Genomic DNA, 14,724 nt, shown 5'->3' on the forward strand with positions numbered 1-14,724 from the left:
AACGAGGCGATATCCCTCCCATAGTGATACGGCAGTAAGAAATCACATAAGATAAAATAACTTAGCTTTCTTTAATGACAATTCACGCAGCACAACAGATGAGGAAGCCATGACAACACTTTGTGTAGAGTTTGCCATTTTCGTCTCTGCACTGGAAGGATTTTCAGGATCGGATGACGTTATCTTCCATCCGTCTGTCGGCTTCAAGGTGTGCCGGGCAATGTTCCAAGGCTTTATACTGTTTTCTCCATGTGCAGGGTCTTACTTAGGTAAATCATGCCATGCCAAACAAGGCAAGGAGAGGCATGCTGACTCTTAACACACAGAAATAGTGCATGTTGCCCATTTGTCTTTGTCTATCTTGGATTGTGCTTGGCCTAGCAGTTCTAAATGCTGAGCTCCTTTGTACTAAATCTGGCTCAGCTGTGCATGTAGAAAGAAAAGCAAAAACATTTAAAATATTTGCACTGAGCACAGACATTAAACTTATATTTTGATTACAATATGTCACACATTTCCTAGACACTCTATGCAATGCCAAAAGACAATACTTTGCCTAAATAGCATTTGTCATTCTGTATAATGCCTAGGTATGACATACAATGCCTAGGGAAAGTATATATAATATTAAAATAATTGGGTTTTTCATACATTTTGTACCTAAACATGTCAGGCAAAAAAAAGTCAGATCGCTTATGAGACAGCTGGAGCACAAAAAACCAAAGCTCATTTATAGGAATTCCGAAATAGCAAGTCTAAACTGACAAATCTGATTTCACAAAAGTAATCTTAGAGTTGGGACACATGTAGAAAATGAAAGCTTCAGTTGTGTGACATTAGAAATTTTAATTACTTTGACTTGTCCATCAAGTATAACTCCTCAAAAGTGTTATTAAGCAGCTAATGCCTCCTCCACACCCTAATACAGCCTTGACAGCAAATGTCATAAATCTGACAAACCTGATTTGAAGTTTGTTTCTTTTTTAAAGAAGCTGAAATGAGTTTTTGTAAATTAAAGATTTCCGAATTATTTTGATTTTCACTAATTTGCCATATATTAAATTCAATCTCTGAGCTGTGTACTTTTTGTGCATAGAAAGTAAGGAAATTTCTAACATTTTACTTTTTAACTTTTTATTCTATAGAAAACCATGCTATTGTGCATACATTAAAACATACAGTAACTGATTAACAAAAAAGTGAACATATGTAAAATTACAAACACATGCACAAACAAAATTTGTGAACTTCCCTTGAGATTAATAAAGTATCTATCTATCTATCTATCTATCTATCTATCTATCTATCTATCTATCTATCTATCTATCTATCTATCTATCTATCTATCTATCTATCATATCTATCCACCAAATACAATATTTTGAGGAAGATAAAGAAACATTGTCTTTAGTTTTACCTAATAAAAAATTAGTGTTTAACAATTTAAGACGGAAAAGGTACTTTGAAACATTAAAATTGTTGTAAGTGCACTAAGACAAAATGATGAGAACAGCTGTCTTTCCAAGGGACATTAGGAGCTGTGTGTCAGTTTGGTTGCTATGTCTCTATCATTCCACCAGATGGCAAATCAAGAAAGTGTAGAAACATTAGCATAGCCTTTATATAAGAAATGGCATATAAAAGAGGCATATTCATTGTATAGTACATATTAATGCTGAATTCTACATTGATAACTTAGATTTTAGACAAGGTAGCACACCTATTTTTGAATCAAGAAAGTGCATTACATAGGTGATTTATAGTATTCCTATAGCTAGTCAATATAATAAATAGTTCCATTAGAGGGAGAAATGCTTATTACACTGACAATCATGACAGAAGAAGAACATTTTGATCATTGGCGCAATAAAGTCTTCTTGTTCCCATACAATTTCAATTAACATTTGAACATTATTATTCATTTAAAAAAAGATGTTTCCGGTAATGTGTAACTTACGGAAGCATATTAAGGCCACAGTGAAGAAAAAATAAATGTCGAGATTAAAGTCGAATGTTGACTTTATTCTCGACATTTCCACTAATCTCGACGCATTTGACGAGAATAAAGTCGACATGTTGACTTTATTCTCGCCGTTTATGTCAAGATTAAAGTCGACATTTCCACTTTATTCTTGTAGTTCATTTTGTCATTAAAGTATAATGTCGTAAACTAAACTTCATCTTAAAATGAATGTCTAATTTACTGGATTTTCTCAAGCCCGTCATAAGTTAATGTAGCACATTAAATGCTTTGTGGTAAATGTTCCCCGACCCAGTTATTAATCACAATGTGCTTCTTAAATTGACTTCCTCTTGCATTGAGGAGGTGCAGGCAGCGATCGCCGCACACAATCCGTTCACTTCATGACATTCCTGCTCTCTGAACATTTAGAATGCTAAGATAAATACTTGATATCATTTTCATGATGAAATGCATTAAAGCATGGGCTGAACATGCAGGTGGTGTGGCGGTAGTGCTGCTCCCTCACTGTAAGGGGTCTCCATATGTACCTTCAGTGTAGAGAACTTTATGGCAGGTGTGACGAGGCCCCAAAACATTGGATGTATGAATGGGTATCGCAAAGGTTTAACTTAAATACTGTGTAAATGTTGGGTTCGTGATGTGGTGGTCGGAGACACAAACACAGAATTCAATGGATGTTCTTCTGAGTGGGCTTTCTTTATTGCATGAGTGCTGTCTCTATGTGACGTAAACCCTAGCCCAAATCCCCTGTTCCTATCCTTCCTTTTTCTTTCTCTACATAACCAATCACCAGACGATAAAGCGTCTTTGTGAAATTAAAACTAGTTATAAACCTAGACCACAGAGTGTTCAGAACTTTAAAATATCTTGGTTATCCATGTTTAAATATGCCATCGATTCAGGGTTGCCCATCCCAGCAAGCATCATACGCCAGGCAGGAACAAATCCTGAACGGGCGCCAGCTCATTGCATGGTGAATGCGAGCACACACATACCCCAGGGTCAATATAGCATAACAAAACCCCACTGCTATACGTGACTTTGAAAGGAAACTGAAGCATGCCGAGTAAACCCACCAGGAAAATATAGATACTCAAGGCAGGGTACACCGGGATCCCCTTGCTGCCAGGCAGCAGTACAACCTCTACGCCACTGTGCCCCACAAGAGTAGTACATGCTTTAATGCATTTCATCATGAAAATGATATCAAGTATTTATCTTAGCATTGTAAATGTTCAGAATTCAGGAATATCATGAAATTAATGTATTCTGTGTGGTGATCGCTGCCTGCGCCGCCTCTTAGTGCGGAGGAAATCAGCTTAAGAAGCACGTAGTGATTAATATGGCATGGGGAACACTTAACACAAAGCATGTCATGCGCTACATAATTTATGACGGGGTTTAGGAAGATCTACTAAATTACATATTCATTTTAAGATGAAGTTTAGTTTACAATGTTCTACTTTAATGACAAACTACGACAATAAAGTCAACATGTCGACTTTGATATCTACATTGAGTTTTTTTTTCTTCACTGTGTCCATATTTTTTCACCGTTGGCCTAATACGCTTCGTAGTAACTGCATATAAATTAAAAAGAAAAAAAAGTAGTAAAATGATATCTTTTCTGTAACAGATGAAGTAGACAATAATATTTTTCCTGTGTAAATCTTTAAACCTTACAGCCATACTTACATGTTTAATGATATAAAGTATATATGTCAATATCTGTACACCACTGCTTGCATTTTTGATCAGTTATTGCTGCTTTTTGTTCTTTTCTTTTAGAATTTTCAATTTTGTGATTTTAGTGTGGATTTTGAATATGGTATTTCTTTTCTGTGGTATAAACTTGAAATCATTCATTATTTTTTTTACTTTACTTTCTTATTTATAATAACTAATTAACTTAATTATTATGAACTTGATAGTTCTGTATTCAAACATCCCAGACTGAAAGAATTACATTAATCTTTGTGAATGTTTCAATGGCTTTGGAAATGTGAATTGATAATTCGATTGGTGATGAGCAGCTTCACAAAAATGCAGCAGTTTATTATTTAAATTTAAATATTAGACTTAAAAATGTTTTTCACGGTCTCTGGAAAAAGAAAAATGTCCAATAAAACTTTAAAATCCATTTTCATGACAACACACCTCTGAGTCAGGTAATCTTTAACATCAAACAAATCAGGAATAGTGTATATACTGTAAATTAATTATTAAATGGATATACTATATGCAATGGTGAGTCCAAGTCAAACAAATTCCTTCCGGTTTATCCTAAAAAAAAAGAATTCAGACAGAATTATTTTAAAACATATAAATACTTAATTGGAACTTTATACTGAATTAATATGTCATTAAACTAAACAGTCTAGCCAAATTATTATTTTTATGACAGAGATGCTGAAAACTACCTATTGTCATCAATAAACTTTAAAACGGCAATAGATCAGGGAGAGCGGTTAGGAGCACACATTGATAAAGAGCATTGCCGCCTATCCACCACACGACAAACCAACTCAGGATCCCAGATTCAGACCCGAGTGCAGCCATGCAATGGGGATACCTCAGCACCACACCAGTTCAGGTGGAATGGGACAGTGTGAGGTTTTTGGTGGCCGGAGTGCCAATTCTGCCACCAACCCCCAAGTTTTTCCCTGCAGGTTGGATGGCCTACATGCAGTCTGGATGCAGATTAACGTCATACCCAGGATGGAGCAATTACAGGTTAAGGTAAAGTAGAGTCACTTTGAGGCATTTACAGAATTTGAACCGGCAACCTTCCGATTACCAGTGCAGATCCCTACACCTCAGAACCAACACTCCATATGGAAATGAAAACATGCCACTCTTTACTCAAGAAAAAAAAGACATAGACCATTAAATATTAAAATTGTATTTTCCTACACCTGCCCATTATAATATATTCTTATCAGTATTGATCTTTTTGATCCCATTGGTGCAGCAAATCTGGCAATACTGAATAAATTAAAATAAGCGGCATGGCTCTGAAACACTTTTCAAGGTATACTTTTGCTTACACAAAAATAGGATGAGCCTTTATTTTAAGTGAGATTTTATTATTGCAAGCTGTGAAAATTAGTTTGAAAGATTGACAGTCACACACTTATATGAAGTGTCCTTTCAGGGTACAGTAGTAGTTGAAAATGTAAAAGAGAAGTTTCTATAACAGATCAAAATGAAAGATTGAGAAATAAATTCACTAAAGAGATGTTATTAGTGTTTTAACATAGCGTACAGGCAAATGTTAAAAACATGTTGAACACAGACCTGAATAAAAGGAGAATGGCAGGGGAATAAACATGGTGTCAGGCTGCTGCACAGTCATTGTTACCCACAACAGTATTTTTACTCTTCTATAACCCTTATATTTAACACCCTTTCAAGATTAAGCCTTTACAAGATTATGGACAATAGTGTGACTTTTAAAGAGTTGAGACCAGAAGAAGATAAAATAAAAAGTTAAACTTAACCTTCAACCTGAAATGAATTAGAATTGTCAGTAAAAGGTAGAGGGGCATTTATAAGATTGATGCTGGAAGTTACTGAGATAACCTCCAGCATCTGAGACACATGACCAGAGACATATATTCATGTAAAACAGCATGCACTAGGCTCTTAATCTTTAATTAACATAACACCAAATCAGATTTTTGAAATACAGGGTGCCCCTAAAGTCTGGACACATAGGAAATAGCACTAGAAGATGATCCGCTGTGGCAACCCTTACGGGAGCAGCTGAAAGAAGAAGAAGATTAAATATGAGTTTGTCGAAAAAGAAACAATTGACTTTAGCCCCTTCACTTCTTTTTCTGGGGTATGCTAAAGGAGAAAGTATACTCAAAGAAAAGTAAAAATACGAGACATCTGAGGGAATGCATCATAAATGAATGTGCTCAAATTGGCGGAAATGTGGAGTTAATGCATCAGATTCATGTGAATCTCACAAAGCACCTCGAACTTTGCATCACAACTGGTGGAAATCGCATTTTAGATGTTATTAATTAATATTTCAATTAAATAAAATGTTCATATTTGTATTAAATATATCCATTTTGCCTATGTGTCCAGACTTTAGGGATGCCCTGTATAATTACTGAAAAAGCAGGAGTGAAAAACACACATATAACAGTTAGAACAGAAGCAGGCCTTGACTCAATTGAACATAAAGGGCTTAATGAAAGACAACTGAATGCTGGTGGGCAGTTTGCCTAAATAAAACAAAGAATCTGCCTCCCTTGATTGTCCCAGAGTAACTATTGTTACCCCACTTAAAGGGAATCAGGGCCAAGATCAGGCTGCATATAAAAGAAAGGCTCTGAGACAAACAGCACAAACAAAGCCTACCTGAAGATGGAGAAGTGTTTATGAAGTCATTAGGTACAGTATTGTAGCTTTTTATGATACAGCAAGGTTTTCATCCTTGGTTCAACTGTGTTTGCTTTTTTTTTTGTTTATTCTGTGAGGTTTCTGAACTCTCACATGCCAAAGTTTGTCCCAAAGCACAATCACCGTGTCTGTGGAGGATTACTTGCCCGTTGCGTGGCAACCACAGGCCCACAGTGCCACGGAAGCAACTCTGAGCCGATTGCAGTCGCGATATAAGCGCTTGCCGTTGATGGGTGATGCAAGGAACATTATAAATGCAGGGAACAGTAATTACTTGGCCACTAACCTGGTCACGACTCTGCCTGATTGCTGTGTCTATGTATAGGAGGCGGCAGATCCGCTACAATAAATAACCATGCTGTTCCTGTTTCAAGAAGAATAAAGCTGGTTTTGCTAAAGTACTAAGACTCAACATCATGTTTTGGGGTGCAAGACAGGGACTCAAATGTCACAATTTGTTTCTTGTAAATACTTCCATTCATTAGGTTGACTTGCTTTTATTTATTGTTTTAAAGTCTATTTTGTTTAAATTACTGTTTTATGTAATTATTTGTTCTGTGGATTATCGCCTTTTGTACTGTTTGTTGAGTTCAGAAGGATAGATACCCTTGACTTTGCAGTATCATCATCAGTGCTGTTGTGGCAGTAATTTATGAATAATTCATTACTTCACCTTCATTCATCTCAAGTAACAAGATGGATGTCTTTGTAAAGAAGCAGTGAATACTGCTTATCATAACAGATGACATTAAAGTTACCTATACATTTATTTTTCATACAACCTTTAATCACAGAGTGTAAACCTTGTATAATGAAGGGATCTGCGCTAAATTGACAGAAATAAAGGTTGGACTAAAACAAGGAAAGGATAAAGAATACTTTTTTTATAGTTCCCAATGTGCTCCATGAATGTCAAGACACAGACACTTATTGATTGTTAACGGACTTTGAAATCTTACAATTAAAAGTACAGGACATCCCTTGTTCATTTTTGTCTGCCCCAATTTCGTCCTTTTCAGTGTCAGATTCTTTGCTTGGCTTGTCTTGGTGTTCCTTGTCTGGTCCACCCACTGTGAAGAAGCATATCACGGGTCTATTAGAAATGAATATTCACAGGAGAATTAAAATGAATCATGCTTATTTCCATCCACTAATATCGCAACATCTAAGAGTAAATGTGAATCAGCATATTTTTCAGGATTTATAGGGCAAAAGAAAGATGTCAAGATAATCAGTTTATTAGTCTTTACAATCTGGGAACAATTCAATTTATCTCACCCTACTTGGATTTACTATAAAGTGAAAAAGCTAACAGACAAATCAGTGTTCCATTAAAGAGACACTGTCGTATTTACCATGGACCCGTTACAAATGAGGAATGGCAAGAGAGCTGTGTAGACAAGCTGATTGAGAAGAGATGCTTTGAGCTAATGGGTTGTATAAAACGATGAGACTGAATCTCAAAAGGTGTATTGCTGTCTAATGTTAGGAAGTCAACGACAGCACAACAGTTGATTTTCAGGTTTTCGGTATACATACTGAATTGTTTCTGAAACAAAACAACATACAGTACACTATGTACCACCAATGCTAAACATGTATAATTAAAGTAGAGATCAGCTCGAAAGAGGCCCTGAATAATCTGTAATAACTCTTGCTAGGTCGAAGCATTCTGAATGAAACAACGTCCAATGTGCCTCAGTATATGGAACTTTGAACAAGCCGAGATGCCACTTCATCGGAGCAATGCAGTCAACTGGATGATCATGAGTTAACAGAAGGTTACTTCCAGCAAGATGGAGCAACGCTTCCCACATCAGCAAGGCAGAAATTGAGTCCTTCTTCAGCAACAGGGTAATTTCGAAGGTGCTTTGGCCAACATGGTTGCTGAGGTCTGCTCAAAGGAAAAGTATATCAGAGCAAGCCTTGCACTGTGGAAGATTTGAAAGAAAACATCAAATGTGAAATTGCTGCTATTCCCCCAAAACACTTTCCCAATACGTTCAGGAACATGGAACGCTGCGTCAAAATGTGTAAGGCAGAAAACAGAAACCACTTCCAGCATGCATGTAATGCAATTGATTACACATACGTCAAGGTAAAGAGTGTATTATTTTTTGATTCAGATTGCTTCATCCTAACGGGAGTTACAACAGAATATTCGGGGCCTCTTTCGAGTGAATCTCCCAGTAGTTTAGTGCATAGGAGGCAATCTTTGGCCACTTACAAAATCATCTGTAGAATATCTCTGTTATGTCCTGCCTTAAAACATTTTGATCATACTTTGTACGTATGTACTCGTAAATTAAAAGACAAAAAAAAAATAATGGTCAGGTATTTGACTTTCAATTATAGTGTGTTTCAAATATGTTTTAAATATATGCAGTGATTTGAGCTGAGAAGCTATGGTATATTAAAATAATGATATTAATTGAGCTGAGCAGAACTGACTCAACTAGAGGTCAACAATATAGTTCTTAATGTTGATCTTCTTTAGGTTGCTGTTCTTCCTGAATTTTCAACAAAGCTGTGGTTCCAGAATATTAAATTTTCTTCAACCAGTTTTATTGTTAGCCTCTAACATCATATCCAGAGGCTTCAAGAAAAAGCATGTAAATTCACTCTTCAAAGAAGAAAAGAAACTTCTATTCACAAAAACATGCAAACTTTAAATGTATATGGTCAGCAAGTATTTTGAATGTTACTGTTAGATGTGCAATTATGTGCCTTTGTGCATAATATTCTTGTTTGACAATGGTCGAGAGTAACTCTATAGTTGATTAATTAATAAATATTTGTCATAGAATGGCAACTTTGATATAGTTCAAGTAACAACAGGAAGCAGGGGAAATCGGAGCAACAGCCAAAATACACATCTGCCCAGATGACGGCACAGAAAACCAGCTGTTTCAAGTGCAAACCAATGCTTTCTCATCTCTTCTCCAAACATCTATCTTAATAAATTATGGCTCAAGGCTAGCTTTCACATTTCTCCTTAACTGCTTCCTAATTTAATGTCACATTGGCACAGAACATCTCCAATTTTCTCTGTAAATGATTTGACTCAAGTTATTATGGATGGCCAACTGTCTCCTCTTATCTATTTCTTCAATTTCACATATGTTTTACTTCACAGCTTACATTTATTATTATTGTTTACTCACTGCATCATTAAAATTATATAAAACACAATTTAGCTGTGTACAGGAAAGTAACACGATAAGTGCTAAGGAAAGCAATTTCTCTGCAATGGGATGAAAATTTGAAGGTTTTTGTCAAAGTATTAAAAGTGATTTGTAATACTGAATGTGTGCTTTATTTTCGGATAATTTACATAAAATATAGTTTTCAAGTGAATCAACTGTGTGACCAAGACTGTATTATAAAGAGCTCATAAGGAAAGCTACTGTTACTTGTGATTTTGTGTATTTAAACAGGAATCTCTGCTGCTCGCATATGTGGATTTTACTTTCACCAAACAACCAATCTTTTAATTCTCACGGACTTCATTGGGAAGAAACACTACTTTTCCTTGATTGCAAAACAAATTAGACAAACTACAAGTCTCCGACTTAAATTTTAAAGCTGAACAATATCTACATCTTTCTGTCATATCACCTATGTCCATATATTCTATTCATATATATTCCCTTTTCACTGTTATGTTATTTCACGAGTAATAATTTCCATTTGTTAGCTAATGCGAACTTTAGTATAAGTTTTCTCAAACCTACTCTGTATGTGTATCTCGCCAATGTTTTTAAACATCTTTATGACGTTCTACTTTGTCTTCTACTCTATGTCTTTCATTTTCTGCCCGGCATGGTTAAATCTTTTGGCACAAAGTCTCTCACGGGACTTGAAATTATCTCTCTGATAAAGTCTCGTCTCATCCCAGGATTTTTTATATAATAGAGATAATGTAACCTCTGGTAAACCAACCAGTGTGTATACTGTATGCTTGTAAGAAGATGTGAAATAGGTACTTTGGGGATTTTGTTGTTTAACTTGGAACTCATAATTATCTTAATATAACTTAATGTTAATAGTAGAGCAAGACCATGAGAGATTCTCACTTGTGCATTACTTGTCACATACTAAAACAGTCATCAAGCTATTGTATAAAAGAAAGCACCTGTATTGGTGTGTCACATATGTTACATTTCCTTTTGAGAGAGGCAGATGACATCTGGCTTTTAAATGGAGGGATCGCAGCTTTTATATGAGAATGCAGTGTTTTGTATCAGAAAGAGACAGGAGTAGGCAATTCTAAAGACACACTGAAAACATCCTGCTGTCAAAGGATGAAAGTGCATCGGCAACTGAAGAAGCGGACAAAAGCTGTGCCATCACACATACTTGTAAAGAACACCTTAGTTGTATGTTTTCTTCTGCTTTTAACTTCTAGTATTTAGTGCATGGTTTCTCTGCAAATAAATCTAAATAGTGATTCAAATAAAGTTTGAATATTATTATGCTGCAAAATGCCTTGCATATTGACATCATCTGCCCTAGTGATGAATGTAAGTATTGTGGGGTGTGCATGTAAATCAAGGCTAATAATTAACTTGTCCACCAAAAATAAAGAACCTCAGAGGTTAAAGTATACTTAGTGAAAATATTTACACAGTAAAACACTTTATGTCCTCCATACTGCAATATGGTTCTCTTCCTAAAAGGTGACCAATCGGAGAATAAGACATTATAATTAGTGGGACCAAATAAGGGAAAGGCCACATTATAAGTATGTCTGTCATATCACAATTAGTATCAGCAATTTCAACAACCTGTGTTTTCACCCATCTACACTATAATGCTGAGTCTGCATTTTCAGAAGCATAAGGCTCTACAGAGTGTTTTCCAAAGTTTACATTTTACTGGAGTAGTGTGGATGAGAGGTGAAAATGGAGAGTAATGTCTGCATTTTGAAAGAAAAACATGGTACTGTGGACAGTGCCAAAGAGTTTACATTACTATTCTGTCACACCACCTCCAACATTGATTTCAATCCAATCAGAAAAATGAGTATACATATTAGGTATTGTCAAACAGTAACTAACCAGCACGCTTCCTAATGACATGATAAATATGATTGACAGCTCTTTTGTATTAGAAAAATGTATTTTAAATGCATTCTTTGTTACAGAGAAAGCAAGACATTTATTCAAACAGTTTAACAGCGTACATAATGTATATTTTCTTTAATATGGTTGTTTGTAAGGCGTCTCTACATTTGCAAAATCCTTTCTGTAACACCTAGTAACCCTCAAACAGTTTTGCATTTGAAAGCATCAGTCAGAAAAATTTAACTCTTCTGAGTTAATTCTGAGTGAGCTATAGTGCCTACCATGATGATTATTGCTGAAGATTTTAATATATTTCAATATACTTTCACATCCCCTTTTATGATCATGTAGAATAAACTTAATAGAATAAAGAATACATCTCTATTGTAAAAAAAAATTGGGATGAGACGAGACTTTTCCGGCAATGAGGCGTGATCTTTTGAAGAGAGACACATTCACATCCCCAAGACGGTCAAGTCACGTCATACAACCTTCAAGACAAGTCCTGTGAGATGGTGACTTTTGCAAGTCACACCCTACTTAAAACAATTTTCAAAGACGGCCACGGTCATCTAAGCTCTCAGTTTTGGAATGCTTTTGGCAGACACACTTCCTGTGCTCTCAGATCTTCAAAATTTTAGGCGTTCTAATTTTACACGTCAATGACTAAGTGAAGAAGAAAGAGCAGCGTGTCAAAAAGAGACCCAAAAGCATTGGAGAGAAAAGAATGCAAAAAGGAAAGCAAAAAGAACAAAAATAATCTATGTGCAAATTCTGAAAATAAGCAAAGTAATAATCAGCCCTTACGCTGGAGCTGGAAAAGACAAAGTGGAACGTTGTAAAGAATTCAAAAGCGTTGGCGATACACATGCAGAGCAGGTTAGAGATAATGGAAGTAGGAAGATTCGAAAGTCTCAAAAAATGATAGTAAAGATCGCATTAGTGCAAACAAACAGAAATTACTTGGTGAAATAACGGAACAATGAAAAGAGATCGAATAGTGTTTGAGGAAGTCTGAGGGAGAAGAGAGACAAGGCAGTGAGACAAAAGGACAGCTGCTGTACAGGTTTTAAATATTGAGCGCCGCACGAGATGCAGATAACACGGCATGGCAGCAGCAGCAAGCCAGCAGCTGATCAAAAAAGAGGAGGTAAAAAAACCTGTTGTTTCCCATTGTTTCACTGTTTAAGAGGGGTTTTGGAGGAAAGACCACGTCTCCTTGGGGTGTATTCAGCCCCTTTTACGACAGCGCATAACGCTGGTGGCGGCGGAGGGCTGTGGTTGTGATTGAGGGGTTGGCAAGCAAAGTGAGTTTGTAATATAACAATTAAGTGGGAACAGGACACTGTGTATATGATATCTTACAAATAGCAATGACAACCTGTAGACATTACCAGAATCTTGAAATGATCTAATAAAAGCGGACCTCTTGACTTCCACTTCTGCATGGAGGGTATCATATTACACAGGGACAGGGTCCTTCTCTCTCAGCTCCTCTGTTCTCTCTCTGTACTAAATTATCATTTAGATTATTATTTATTTAGAGAAATCAATTTGAACTAATTGAGTAAATGTGATCTCATTAATGTTAACATTCAGATCATTACTTGTGCAATGATGATCTGCACGGGTCAAGGTAAATTAACATCTGTTTGAGTTTGGGGTGCTGTCGTCCATTTAAGATATACAAAATTACTATTACTACGTCATACAGAATAAAGAAAACAAAGGAGAACCAAGTGGACTCAAATATGAGAGTAAATGCATAACTAATGTCCAGTTGTGGATGGTACCTGAATCTCTAAGGATTACCCCAAATGTTTTGAAATGGCAATGTTACCAGAATTAGGATTAGAATATAGATGTAACCATTAGAGCCTACTGCAGCTCAGGTTCCTACATGTGCTGTCCAAGGACGCTTAGCCAAGTAACTCTTAGATGACCACATATTTTGACAAAGAACAACATTGATTTTAAAGTTAAATTTACTTCTGGGAAAATCAGTCTAAATATGGTATGTCATCTATTGAAAATTCCTTGCAAGGTGTTATATGTACTTGTATAATCCTGTCTAAAACCATTACAAAAATGTAGCTTGCATATTTATTCCCTGAGTTAGTCTGGATGAAATGTAGTGCCATATACTGATATGCAGTAAATACAGTGTTTCAAATGTGCATCAGGGTGAATCTTACAATTTGGCTGAAAAGTACTCATGCTGTTACTTCTCTGGCGACAAGTAGACACAGTATTTTTCTTTTCACCATCACACTCTCCATCTGGTGCTTTCACTGCAGGCAAAAATAAAAGAGTCTATGAGTGGTGAATTATTAGATAGATAGACAGATAGACAGATAGACAGATAGATAGATAGATAGATAGATAGATAGATAGATAGATAGATAGATAGATAGATAGAGTGATTATCCACGCACTGTAAACATCAAGAAATGAAAACATAGAGCTATTTTTTCATTTTAAGAAATTTGTAAACTTTATATTTATTTTAACTCTCAGAAAAATATTATAGTTTTGTTTACATAATATATTCTGAAAAAGGTTTCCAGATTTGGTGGTGGAGGGTCATGGTGGCTGCAGGTTTGTCTTTCAACCCAGATTGTTAAGGAGAATTCTATTACTCGTTAAGAACTTTTTGTTCAAGCAACATATTAATGTTACACTTTAGTTGTCTAGCTAGTTAACATTTCCACCCTTATTTGTCTTTTTTCTTACAACTATTTTAAATTGCTCCTTATTAGCCAAAATGCAAATAACAAAGGAACCAACCGTTCTCCTTCACACTTGTTCCATTTACACTTGTGTGTATTGATCAAGAACTATCTGTTCAAATAAAATATTTTAATGAAAACTGAAGAGAAAAAGGCAAAGGACTAAGAATTACTCATCAGCTTCAGGCTACAAATCATTTAGATGATCTCTTAATAAAAATAAAATTTACACTTTAAAAATGACCTGTCATGACAGAATAAAACAGTTATAAGCCATAACATTAAATAAGATATGTTATTGGAAAGGACTGGTATCTAATTAAGTAAATGGGTTTGGAACAAAATCCTGGAGAAACTCTAGGAGTGACTTTGCAGACCCACTCTAAAATTTAACAATTTTTGTTATTAAAGGTTAGTTTTTTCAAAGGTTCTCTTAATTGTATTCAAACTTACCAACTAAGGGTACAGGCATTTTCTCAACAGCCTCCTTTGCCTTCTTTACCTGCTTGCGTTCATCTCTGTAACATCG

The sequence above is a fragment of the Polypterus senegalus genome, chromosome 10 (genome assembly GCF_016835505.1).
Source record: "Polypterus senegalus isolate Bchr_013 chromosome 10, ASM1683550v1, whole genome shotgun sequence".
NCBI lineage: Eukaryota > Metazoa > Chordata > Cladistia > Polypteriformes > Polypteridae > Polypterus > Polypterus senegalus.